We start from the raw sequence: 11,233 nt of genomic DNA, 5'->3' as shown, positions 1-11,233 counted from the left end.
AACCAGGAGCTAAAAGGTTAGCGTTTAAAAAGGTTCGAGTTTATTTATTATTTATATGCACAAAATGTCGCTGTCTTAAATATATTGATAATGGGTTGAGTGCAGAGGACTCTTGTATTTGACTATATGTATTTTGTGGTCACAGCCTCATTGCACCCCCGCCTAATGGTTTTAAAAAATAGTGGTGAGCACAACTTTCCCTTGTTTGTTATAGTTTATACAGGAGCAGTGACCAGCTCCATGTTGTAGCTCCCACCCTTCCCAGCTATAGTCAGGTGATCCCACTGGTGTCTAATAAAAGGGCAGCCAAGTATGGAGGTTTACTTTGAAAGCAGCAAGTTAAGTTGCAGGTAATACCTAGTCCCTTTGTAAAATGTATAATGAAGCAATAGAATTCTTAATGAATCAGATAAAATTGAGCATAGGACTGGCCAGATATGGGATGACTTTGACGTAGTTGGCCAGCTTAAATATATTGCAATATATGGACAAACAATCCCTGTTTTGTTTAAAGGGTAAGGCATTTTTTAGTAGCAGTATGCACAAAATGTCGCTGTCTTAAATATATTGATAATGGGTTGAGTGCAGAGGACTCTTGTATTTGACTATATGTATTTTGTGGTCACAGCCTCATTGCACCCCCGCCTAATGGTTTTAAAAAATAGTGGTGAGCACAACTTTCCCTTGTTTGTTATAGTTTATACAGGAGCAGTGACCAGCTCCATGTTGTAGCTCCCACCCTTCCCAGCTATAGTCAGGTGATCCCACTGGTGTCTAATAAAAGGGCAGCCAAGTATGGAGGTTTACTTTGAAAGCAGCAAGTTAAGTTGCAGGTAATACCTAGTCCCTTTGTAAAATGTATAATGAAGCAATAGAATTCTTAATGAATCAGATAAAATTGAGCATAGGACTGGCCAGATATGGGATGACTTTGACGTAGTTGGCCAGCTTAAATATATTGCAATATATGGACAAACAATCCCTGTTTTGTTTAAAGGGTAAGGCATTTTTTAGTAGCAGTATGCACAAAATGTCGCTGTCTTAAATATATTGATAATGGGTTGAGTGCAGAGGACTCTTGTATTTGACTATATGTATTTTGTGGTCACAGCCTCATTGCACCCCCGCCTAATGGTTTTAAAAAATAGTGGTGAGCACAACTTTCCCTTGTTTGTTATAGTTTATACAGGAGCAGTGACCAGCTCCATGTTGTAGCTCCCACCCTTCCCAGCTATAGTCAGGTGATCCCACTGGTGTCTAATAAAAGGGCAGCCAAGTATGGAGGTTTACTTTGAAAGCAGCAAGTTAAGTTGCAGGTAATACCTAGTCCCTTTGTAAAATGTATAATGAAGCAATAGAATTCTTAATGAATCAGATAAAATTGAGCATAGGACTGGCCAGATATGGGATGACTTTGACGTAGTTGGCCAGCTTAAATATATTGCAATATATGGACAAACAATCCCTGTTTTGTTTAAAGGGTAAGGCATTTTTTAGTAGCAGTATGCACAAAATGTCGCTGTCTTAAATATATTGATAATGGGTTGAGTGCAGAGGACTTTGTATTTGACTATATGTATTTTGTGGTCACAGCCTCATTGCACCCCCGCCTAATGGTTTTAAAAAATAGTGGTGAGCACAACTTTCCCTTGTTTGTTATATATATATATATATATATATATATATATATATATATATATATATATACAGTAGATAATTATGAGAGAGATTGATTTGTATATTTCTTCCTGGGCAAGGTATATTTCTATAGTTTGCTCTGATTAAATAAGTTGTGCTTCAGGCACCTGTGAAAGCAGCCAGTGAAAACATTTTGGGTTTGAATGAATGCTGCAAAGACAGGCCAACCAGTATTGTGGGTTTTGAAGTAAAAGCTTACTACTTAATATGGTAGCTCCAGTGCACTTGCCCCAGACCTTTAGCAGAAAGAGTTAGCACAGGAAATCATCAATGCAGGCTGGCACACACCAGATATAGTTTTGAACCAGGAGCTAAAAGGTTAGCGTTTAAAAAGGTTCGAGTTTATTTTCCATAAAGATTAAAACAAAGGGCTTGAAGCCTTTCATTTCACCAGGGGACACTTAGGGGGTTATTTATCAAAGTCCGAACTTATCTCTATCCGCTCAGGTTTTTTACGCTTATTTATTATTACATTTCCCCCACATTTTGCTTTGCGGGAAAGAATTCAGACTTTCGTGTTTTTTCGGATTTTTCTTCTGATTTTCAATTTTTTTTTCAGATTTTTCACCCGAAAACTCCAGATTATTGCACGAAACCCAGCACACATCAAAAAATCATTGGGACTTCTCCAATTGATTTATATGCAACCTCAACAGGTCTGAGATGCCAGATTTTCTTATTCAGACTTTTCCATCCTCTGGTTTTAATACATTCTGAAAAATGTGTGATTTTTTCAGATTTTATAAAAAAGAAATCACAAATTTTTCGTGATTTTTGCATTCAGAGTTTAGTAAATAATCCCCTTGGTCATATAGGCTCCTGGTTCTCAACTATATTTGGTCCGGTATGTGCCAGCTTACAGTGATGGTTTCCTGTGCAAAAAAATCAATGCTGCATTGATGCTTCTCCTTTTTCTGGATATTAGGGGTAGCGGATAACGGTTCTTAGAGGTGATTTTATTAAGGCTCTGGTAGTCGATACAAGGTCGTAGGTTGCCATCTTTTTTCTCCACAAAGAAGAAGCCAGCTCCTGCTGGAGAAGAGGAAGGATGATGGTTTTCTACATAGTTTTCGATGGTGATATCGGATATGTACGACACGAGGAAGCATTGTGCCGGGATGTAGATCTACGGGGCAATCGTAGGGTCGATGAAGAGTGCGGAAGGATTGCAAGAACATGTTGGCGTTCCAAAGGAATGGAGAATTCTTCTCCCATAAGGGGGATGCCTATTCCAGTGCTTTCCCTTGAAGACGGGTAATCACATACCTCACTTTAGCTCTCTCTGAGACGTACTGTGAAGGTTGGAGCTTGAATTGAATCTGGCACTGGTTTACAAAGCCCTGACAAGCCTGGGAATCTCTGCTGTAGAGTGGAGGAGCAGGAACCTTGGGCTCTGGAACAGGAGATGGCACGGCAGATGGAACAGCTGCAACAGTGGTTGCTGGAGGATTAACTGACAGCTCATCCAATATGGCTTCCAATGCTTGGCCGAAATGGGTCTGTTATGCCTCATAGGATTCCATATGGGAAGCCAGCCCATGGAACACTTTATTTTGGTTTCCACTGATTGGTTACCAGGCAGTAACCAATTATAGACTTGAGGGGGGGCCGCGTGGGTCATAACTGTTTGAATCTGACCTGCATGCTATGGCCTCTGAAAATTAACAATTGTCTGGATAATGAGGTTGTTACACTGTAGGTAGTAGCCTGAATATTGGCGGCCAGAATGAAATTACTACCTTTTTTACATTCTGTACAACTCTTGTATATGTGTATAGGAAAGAAGAAAGCTTCATGTTGGTCTCTCTCTCAATCAGTCACTGGACTATGGGAGTATGGATTGATGTAGAAATCCTAACCCTGTGTCAGTACTGCTTCTTAAATTTTGGGATGCTACTTCAAACACTGAATACACACCTAGATTAAGATCCATAAAATAAAATTAATCACTAAGCTGATTTGGCAGGACAGTCCGGTAACATTTCATGACCATGCTAGTGTCCCTATGAAAGTCATGAAAGAAGTCAAAGCCATATATGGCATGTTCAGCCAGGCATGTTACAGAAGGAATAGAATGTTACACAATACACCTATAAACTAGGGATGCAAAATAAGAATATCCAAAATGATGCTCATGAACCAGGTGGCCCACCAATAAAATTCAATTGCCATAACAGAACTCTATAGACATCTTGGTTTAAAGAGATACTGACAACAGAAATTAAACTCTTTTTTTACATCTATCATAATATTGCCTTTGAAAGCTACTTATAACTTTACCATAAAGTATTTGCACAATGCTTTTACATTACCTGTCTGGTGCTTCATGTTCCTCTATGAGGGGGGCTGCCATATTTGTGCAGTAGGAGTCCATTAGCATTAGAATCTCTAACTGACAGGCTGAGATGGGACAGTCAGGTTGGCAAAACAGTCAGGTTTAGAAACTTTAACTAACAATTACTTGCAAAAACAAACCTCTCAGCAAAAGACGATCAACATGACCTATTGGTAACTTTTATTGTACATTCATATTTTAAAAAGTAGTTTTTTTAGTGTCAGTATCACTTTAACATAATTTTTAAAAGTTTTACTTATTCTTATAAACTTTAACACAAAGACAAAGTGAAACTCGCTTTCATATTCATATTTCGGAATTAAAATGCACAATTGCAAGTTGGTGAACACAATTACTTAATCCAACATTTCTTTGGCATCTTTAAATCCTAGTAAGTGGGTTACAGTGACTGTATGTGATTGCATAGGAGAATCTGAAATCATATTTAGCAGCCATTTAGTACGTTTGTAACTGCACCCCTGGATTCGCCTCCAGCCACGTGCTATATCATTTTAAAAAATTTGTATGACACCCACCATTTTTAAAAGTAAACCTGGTTAAGGGCAAATATTTTTTAACATATTTAATCACCCTGGGATACTAGGAGGTTCACTACTCATTTAATTGCTTTTATTACAATTTTTATTAAAAGCGTTGTTTTATCAAGTAGCATTTCCAAAACAATCAAAAAACCTAAAGCGCCTATCATGGACAATCAGCTTCTAGAAAGCAGCCCTATCAGGCTTGAGTAACATAGATATGGTGCATGATTTTAAAATAGACCAGGTTGTTACATGTTCATCTAAAAACCCCATATAGTCCAGGAATATGTGCTTGCCATTTGACATAAACTTTATCAAACATGTGGGAAGTGTATTAACATGTGATTTAAATATGCGTGAAACCAGTATTACCCACAATTTGCTAATATTATTTATTGCTATAATTTATTTCTAATTATTACTGTGTAGCTGGTAGAAATCAACATGCTCTAGGCATAAGTAGATGTAGAGCTGAATAACATTATTCTAAGGTATGAGTCTGCAAAATGAGTCAAAATGGGAAATTATTCTTCAGTCAAGATATTTAGCAAAAATGTCACCTGTCACCATTGAAACCATCATTTAAATAAAATAGGAACAATATGCATGAACATGCAATAATATATAATATGCGGGGGCATTCAGAAAGGAGTGCATGGGGGCTAGGAGCTGATGGCTGTAGGGAGTGTGTCTGGGCTGGCAGGCCGACCAGGATTTTTCCCTGTGTCCCGTCAGCCCAGTCTGATCCTGAAGATAATCAAGTTACACTTCACTATCTTCTTCTCAGAAATCAGAAATCATGCAGAAGTCGGATTTCCCTTTGAAATATAGAGATATGTATTTCAGAACTCCTACCCAATCCTGTGTCTCTAAATGTAGCTTTGTCTCAGTTATTTTGAAGGAGTTAATACATCTTCTAATACATCTTCTATTCTATTAATATTTTATCTGTTTATGCGCCATGTCTGTGGCTGCATTGTACATTGGCAGATGTGGAAGTAAAGAGAAGCTGCAGCTCTTCATCAGATCCAGTAATTCCAGACTTTTGGGCTGCAGTCCCAAAAGAACGGACAATAGAATATTTCCATCCATCATGCAATATTTGTCCATTTAGCCCATGGACCAAATAGTCAGATAAGCTGAATGTGTGATCAGGGTTTACCCACCTTTACAAATTTACAGCGTTTCTCTCGGCTCTGCTTCCACGTGTAGCAGCCACCTTTTACTTCGGGAGGAGCCACCCACTAATCGATAGTAGTTCGACCTAACAACGGGCAACGGGTTTCATTGAAAAGCCCCTTTAAATACATTTGAATTTCGCACCAATGCACAATGATGGCATCACGCCGGCATGTTAAAGCGGGAAGTGCACGCTGCACGCGCCATGGGAGAACTGGCAGCGAAGGGAAGCAGATGCACACAACAGGCCGGAGGAGCAGCGGGCGTCCCCGCCGGCCACTAGACCACCAGGGTGAGTCCTTACAGCTGCAACTTGTTAAGTTGCTATAATAACAGTATTAATAAACTTTGAATATTTGTGTCAATAATTAACACTGTCATATGCCAGCTAGTCATACAGACAGCTCTTGATACAACTCAGCTGGCCTCCTCATATACTGTAAATCTCCAAACGTCCAATTTTCACTATACCCAGGACAGAATACTTACCTTACTTACTATGAATACCATAATAAGAAATAACAACATTAACTTCTAGGTTCTGACAAAACTAAACAAGTCTATGTGCCTCGGATAGAGACATTTGTTTGTGTGCTTCAGTGGGGCGAAGACTATATATTCTGAGCAAAGCACTGTAGTATATGTTGATGCTTTACTAATGAATGAGGATAATAATTTATAACGCTACTATGTCTTTATGGAAAACAATTTATTGGCCCTCAGACCTCTAACTTCAGGTTGAGTTGCAAAAAGCACACAACTTTAACATAAAGGGGCAGATTTATTAAAGAAGAAGGAAAGGCAAAAATAATTAGCTATCTCCCTGTAATCTACTCCCCAAGATCTACTAAAACGCTATGTTTGCAACTCACATTTCCTAATCCTATAGTGTAGAATCCATCTCCTTGTTCGGCTCGCCTAATCAGTCACACAGGCTCCATCTTAATAAGGTAGCCTAGTCTTCCTTTCTTCTATCTCTTTATTGCGCATGCACGGAAAAAAAAAACCCCCGTTGACCTTTGGAACGCGTCACTACTGACGTGCGCTCATAAGGGATGGGCAAATTTTTTCGCCTTGTTTCACCGCAAAAATGGCGCCCATAGACTTGTATGGCATTGTGCGTCAAAAAAAAAAAGATGCATGACAAAATTTTTTTGACGCCCATAGACTTTAATGGGCGTCAGCGACATTTCACCGGCGGCGAATTTTTGGTGAAACCAAACGGGTCAAATTCGCCCATCCCTAGCGCTCATTATTATTAAGCAGCGTCAGCAGCTTGGGGAGTGTCAGTAGGCTGAGAACAGAGAGCGGAGAAATTTGTTCCCCAATCGCTGCGCACCGCTTGATGCTGCCTATTAGCTGTCCAAAATATAATTAAAAAAAAGTTTCCGTGTGTCTCCCCAGACACTTCGATTCTGATTGGCTGGAGGACGTGGCCATAAGGGTCAATGATGACACGCGCACTTAGAGATTTGCATGTGCGTCATCATCATCAACTCCCCAGTACATGCGCACAACAACAGAATGATAACCAATGCGCCTCAGGGTTGCCTCGGGCAGCAGGCAGGAAGAGCCAGGAAAAAAGAGTGACGTCACACTCTGCAGTGTTAAGAGAGCGTATCTGCTTCAATAAGAGACTACAGAGAAGTCTTTAAAAACGGTGAGTGATTACTATCTACACAGTACTTTCTTTAGCAGGCTATTTCTGTTTTGCCTTTCCTTCTCCTTTAAGGGGCTGATTCACTAAGGGTCGAATATCGAGGGTTAATTAACTGGGAATTGAAATCCTTCGACTTCGAATATCGAAGTCGAAGGATTTAGCGCAGATAGTACGATCGAACGATCGATGGATTATTCCTTCGATCGAACGATTAAATCCTTCGAATCGAACGATTCGAAGGATTTAAATCCAACGATCGAAGGAATATCCTTCGATCAAAAAAAGTTAGGCAAGCCTATGGGGACCTTCCCTATAGGCTAACATTGAGTTCGGTAGCTTTTAGATGGCGAACTAGGGGGTCGAAGTTTTTTTTAAAGAGACAGTACTTCGACTATCGAATGGTCGAACGATTTTTACTTCGAATCCTTCGATTCGAAGTCGTAGTCGAAAGTTGAAGTAGCCCATTCGATGGTCGAAGTAGCCCAAAAAACACTTAGAAATTCGAAGTTTTTTTACTTCGGCCCCTAAGGGTCGAATTGAAAATTCAAATTTTTGACAATTTTTTTATGGTCAAAACTGTTAAATTCGACTAGGGAATTATCCCAATTGACTCGAGTTTTTTTTAAAATAAATCGAATTAGATTTTCAAGATGTATCAAACTCTGGCACTTTAAGAATTTGAATTAGACTATTTGCCACCTAAAACTTGCCGAATTCATGTATAAGTAAGGGGAAATCCGATATACACAGAAAAATACAAAAATAAATTATTGACTCAGTTTATTAGCACAGATTTGAGTCAATCCTTGCTAAGATTGGCCATTTTTATAAAATGTATTTTAAATTAACTATGATGTATAGTCTTGTATATTCACATATTGCAAACATCTGCACAATTAGGAAAACATTTTACATGCAGAATATAATAAACACAATGATTTCACTTTCTTTTTTATGACAATCCTGCAAGGCTTAATTTTAGGAGGCACAAGTTTAATAAATATACATTAATACTTAAACACACACACACACACGGGATCCGTTATCCGGAAACCGTTATCCATAAAGTTCCGAATTACAGAAAGGCTGTATCCCATAGTCTCCATTATAATCAAATAATCCAAATTTTTAAAAATGATTTCCTTTTTCTCTATAATAATAAAACAGTAGCTTTCACTTGATCCAAACTAAGATATAATTAATCCATATTGGAAGCAAAACCAGCCTATTATGAGCCATACTTTTCTGCATAATGTATCTGACCCCTTATCTGCTACTGCAGTGTCGTCCCCAGGGTTTCAGGTCTTTTCAAATAACTTTATCTTTAGCAGTCAAAAGAGATTTTATTTATGGTAATGAAGGTGTTGAATTCTCTCCTAAAATGTACAGTACAAATGGAATACATCTTTTTGAGGTGAGTTCATATTCGTCAAATCTGAAAATACAGTGAAACCTCAATTTTAAGTACCCTAATTTTAAGTTTTCCCGCTTTTTACATTATTTTTGTCCCACCAATTTATAACGCACAGGTGGGTGCATTTCCCTGATTTTAAGCAATGTTTTCCCAGATTTTACATGAAGAGGTTGTCTTGATGTTCCCAAAAGTTGCTGTTTGTCCTCTGTGAATGTTATTATTAGTGAAATAAAGAGGCTTGCTGAACGACCGATTTTAGGGAAGCCCGATCAATCCTTCGAAATTATCGTGCGGTTAGTGGTATTCGAACGATCATACATCTTACGATTTTTCAGCCGACATCTGTCGGGAAATTGATCGGCCAGGTCAAAAGATCTTTGTCGGTCCCAGTGCAATCTATCTATGTTTGCAGGGCCAAGCAGGCAGCGATCCTGTGTTTTCCTGGCAAATTGGTCTTTTTAGTTGATGGTAAATTCGTACGATCGTACAATCGTTCTGAGAAGATCGTGGTCTCACGATCAGGATCTGATCTTTTAAAAGTCTCAACATCTATGGCCAGCTTTAGGTTGAGTATGTGACTGACAAAGAGGCCTTGCACATGCCCCTCATAGTGTAACATTAAAAGACTAGTAACATAAAAAAAAAAAGTTTCTACTTAATGAAAAAAACCCACCAAGACAGTTTCAACTTTAAATTTGCACAGTCTTTATTAAGAAATTACTTACCTATTCTCTGCTTGCGCTCCTCTTCAGAAACGGCAACAGGGCGACGATCCATCGTGCAGCGATCGATTTCTCTAATTGTGAAAAAAAAAAAAAAAAAAACTCTTTCTGAGTATTTATATGGAATCTTCTTTCTTTTATTCAGAATGGGTGACCTTGTATCAGCTGGAAAAACCTACTGGTAAATGCAGCATTAGTGTTGCCATTCTGCTTAAGAGATGGGATAACGGGCCTGTTACCGATATGTCCCGACTTTCTCTCTCATCTCCTGCACTTAGGGTTGCCACCCGGCCGGTAAAACACCTGCCAGGGCCGGGATTACAAATTTACCTGCAATGTAGCTGCCTGTAATTTGTAATACCCTTAACAAATGCCCTTGGCCCTCCGGTGTAAACCTACCTTTTCTTCATCTTCTGCTCCTCTTGCGATGTGGCCCCACCCCCTTTTGCATCACGACCCCCGTGCCTCCACCCCTTTTTACATTACAGCCCGTCCGTTTAGTTACTGCCCCCACCACCTACCTGCACTGAACTGCCAGAAAAAGATAAAGTTTCTAACTTAATTGGCTTTTGGCAGAGAGCCCAGAACAGCCATCAGGTGCACTAAAATACTTTTGTAACATTTTTGAGATAAGCAAATATGTAATTTTAACAATTAAGATAAAAATGTCTCTTGGGAGAACTAAGACTCACAGCTTAAAGGGCAATTCACCTTAATAACTGAAAAAAAAACCACAGAAATGTGTTAAAACTTTCATAAATGGCCAAATTTTGAAAAATGAACATGCTAATTAGGGGTGTGGCCACAAAAATAGGCATGGTCAAAAAAATTCAACACACAGCATATCTTTGTTGTTTCTCTATTTCCAAATGTTGGGAGGTAAGCAATCTCACTGAGCTTGCAGCTTTCTTTTAGACAGAGGAGAAACTTCACACAGACACCATGCTTCTCTTGCTTCAAGAAGACAAAACTTTATTAACACTATCAGCAGACACGATCAGTAGACAAAGATCAGTATGGAATCTATATGAGAGCACACACAATACTTATCTTAGCAATTAGAGAGATCATTATATGATCCCCTTATGATAATTAAGTATGGATGGATATATATCTCATCTTAAAAACAGCAAAATAAGACAGTGCACACCCAATCTAGCAAAAATGAGGTACAGTACTTACGGGACCCCCCCCCAGTACTTACGGGACCCCCCCCAAACAGTCACAATAAGGAACGTTCCAAGGTGAAGACTGCACACTCCAAAGTAGAAAAAAATAATTTATTACATCAATTAAATTATACAAAACATAAATGCCCCATAAATATTTAGGCCCTAAGCGTTTCGACCGTTAAAGTCTTCATCAGGGGCAAAATAATACAAAAAAAAAACAAAAAAGGCTGCCTCTAGCTCTTATTTAGTCCTTGAATAAGACTACTTGGCAGGGGTTTTGATTGGCGGCAAAATAAAAGCTTCACAGAGACAGAAAAGCCACAGAGCTTTACCACCAGAATCCCAACCATGCTCCAAAATACATTTACGCGCAGATAACAGAGCGGGTCGGAGGTGTTCGCTACGAATACACGCTCCTCTGCAGACGGATCCTCGCACTAGTTCGTTAAACAGCGCAGGACTTGACGAACAATACTCAGGCTGGCCTTTAAAGTTTCCTAGCGGGATTAAA

This window comes from Xenopus laevis, chromosome 3S, assembly GCF_017654675.1.
Source record: "Xenopus laevis strain J_2021 chromosome 3S, Xenopus_laevis_v10.1, whole genome shotgun sequence".
Lineage (NCBI taxonomy): Eukaryota > Metazoa > Chordata > Amphibia > Anura > Pipidae > Xenopus > Xenopus laevis.
Note: the sequence above shows the minus strand (reverse complement) of the source record.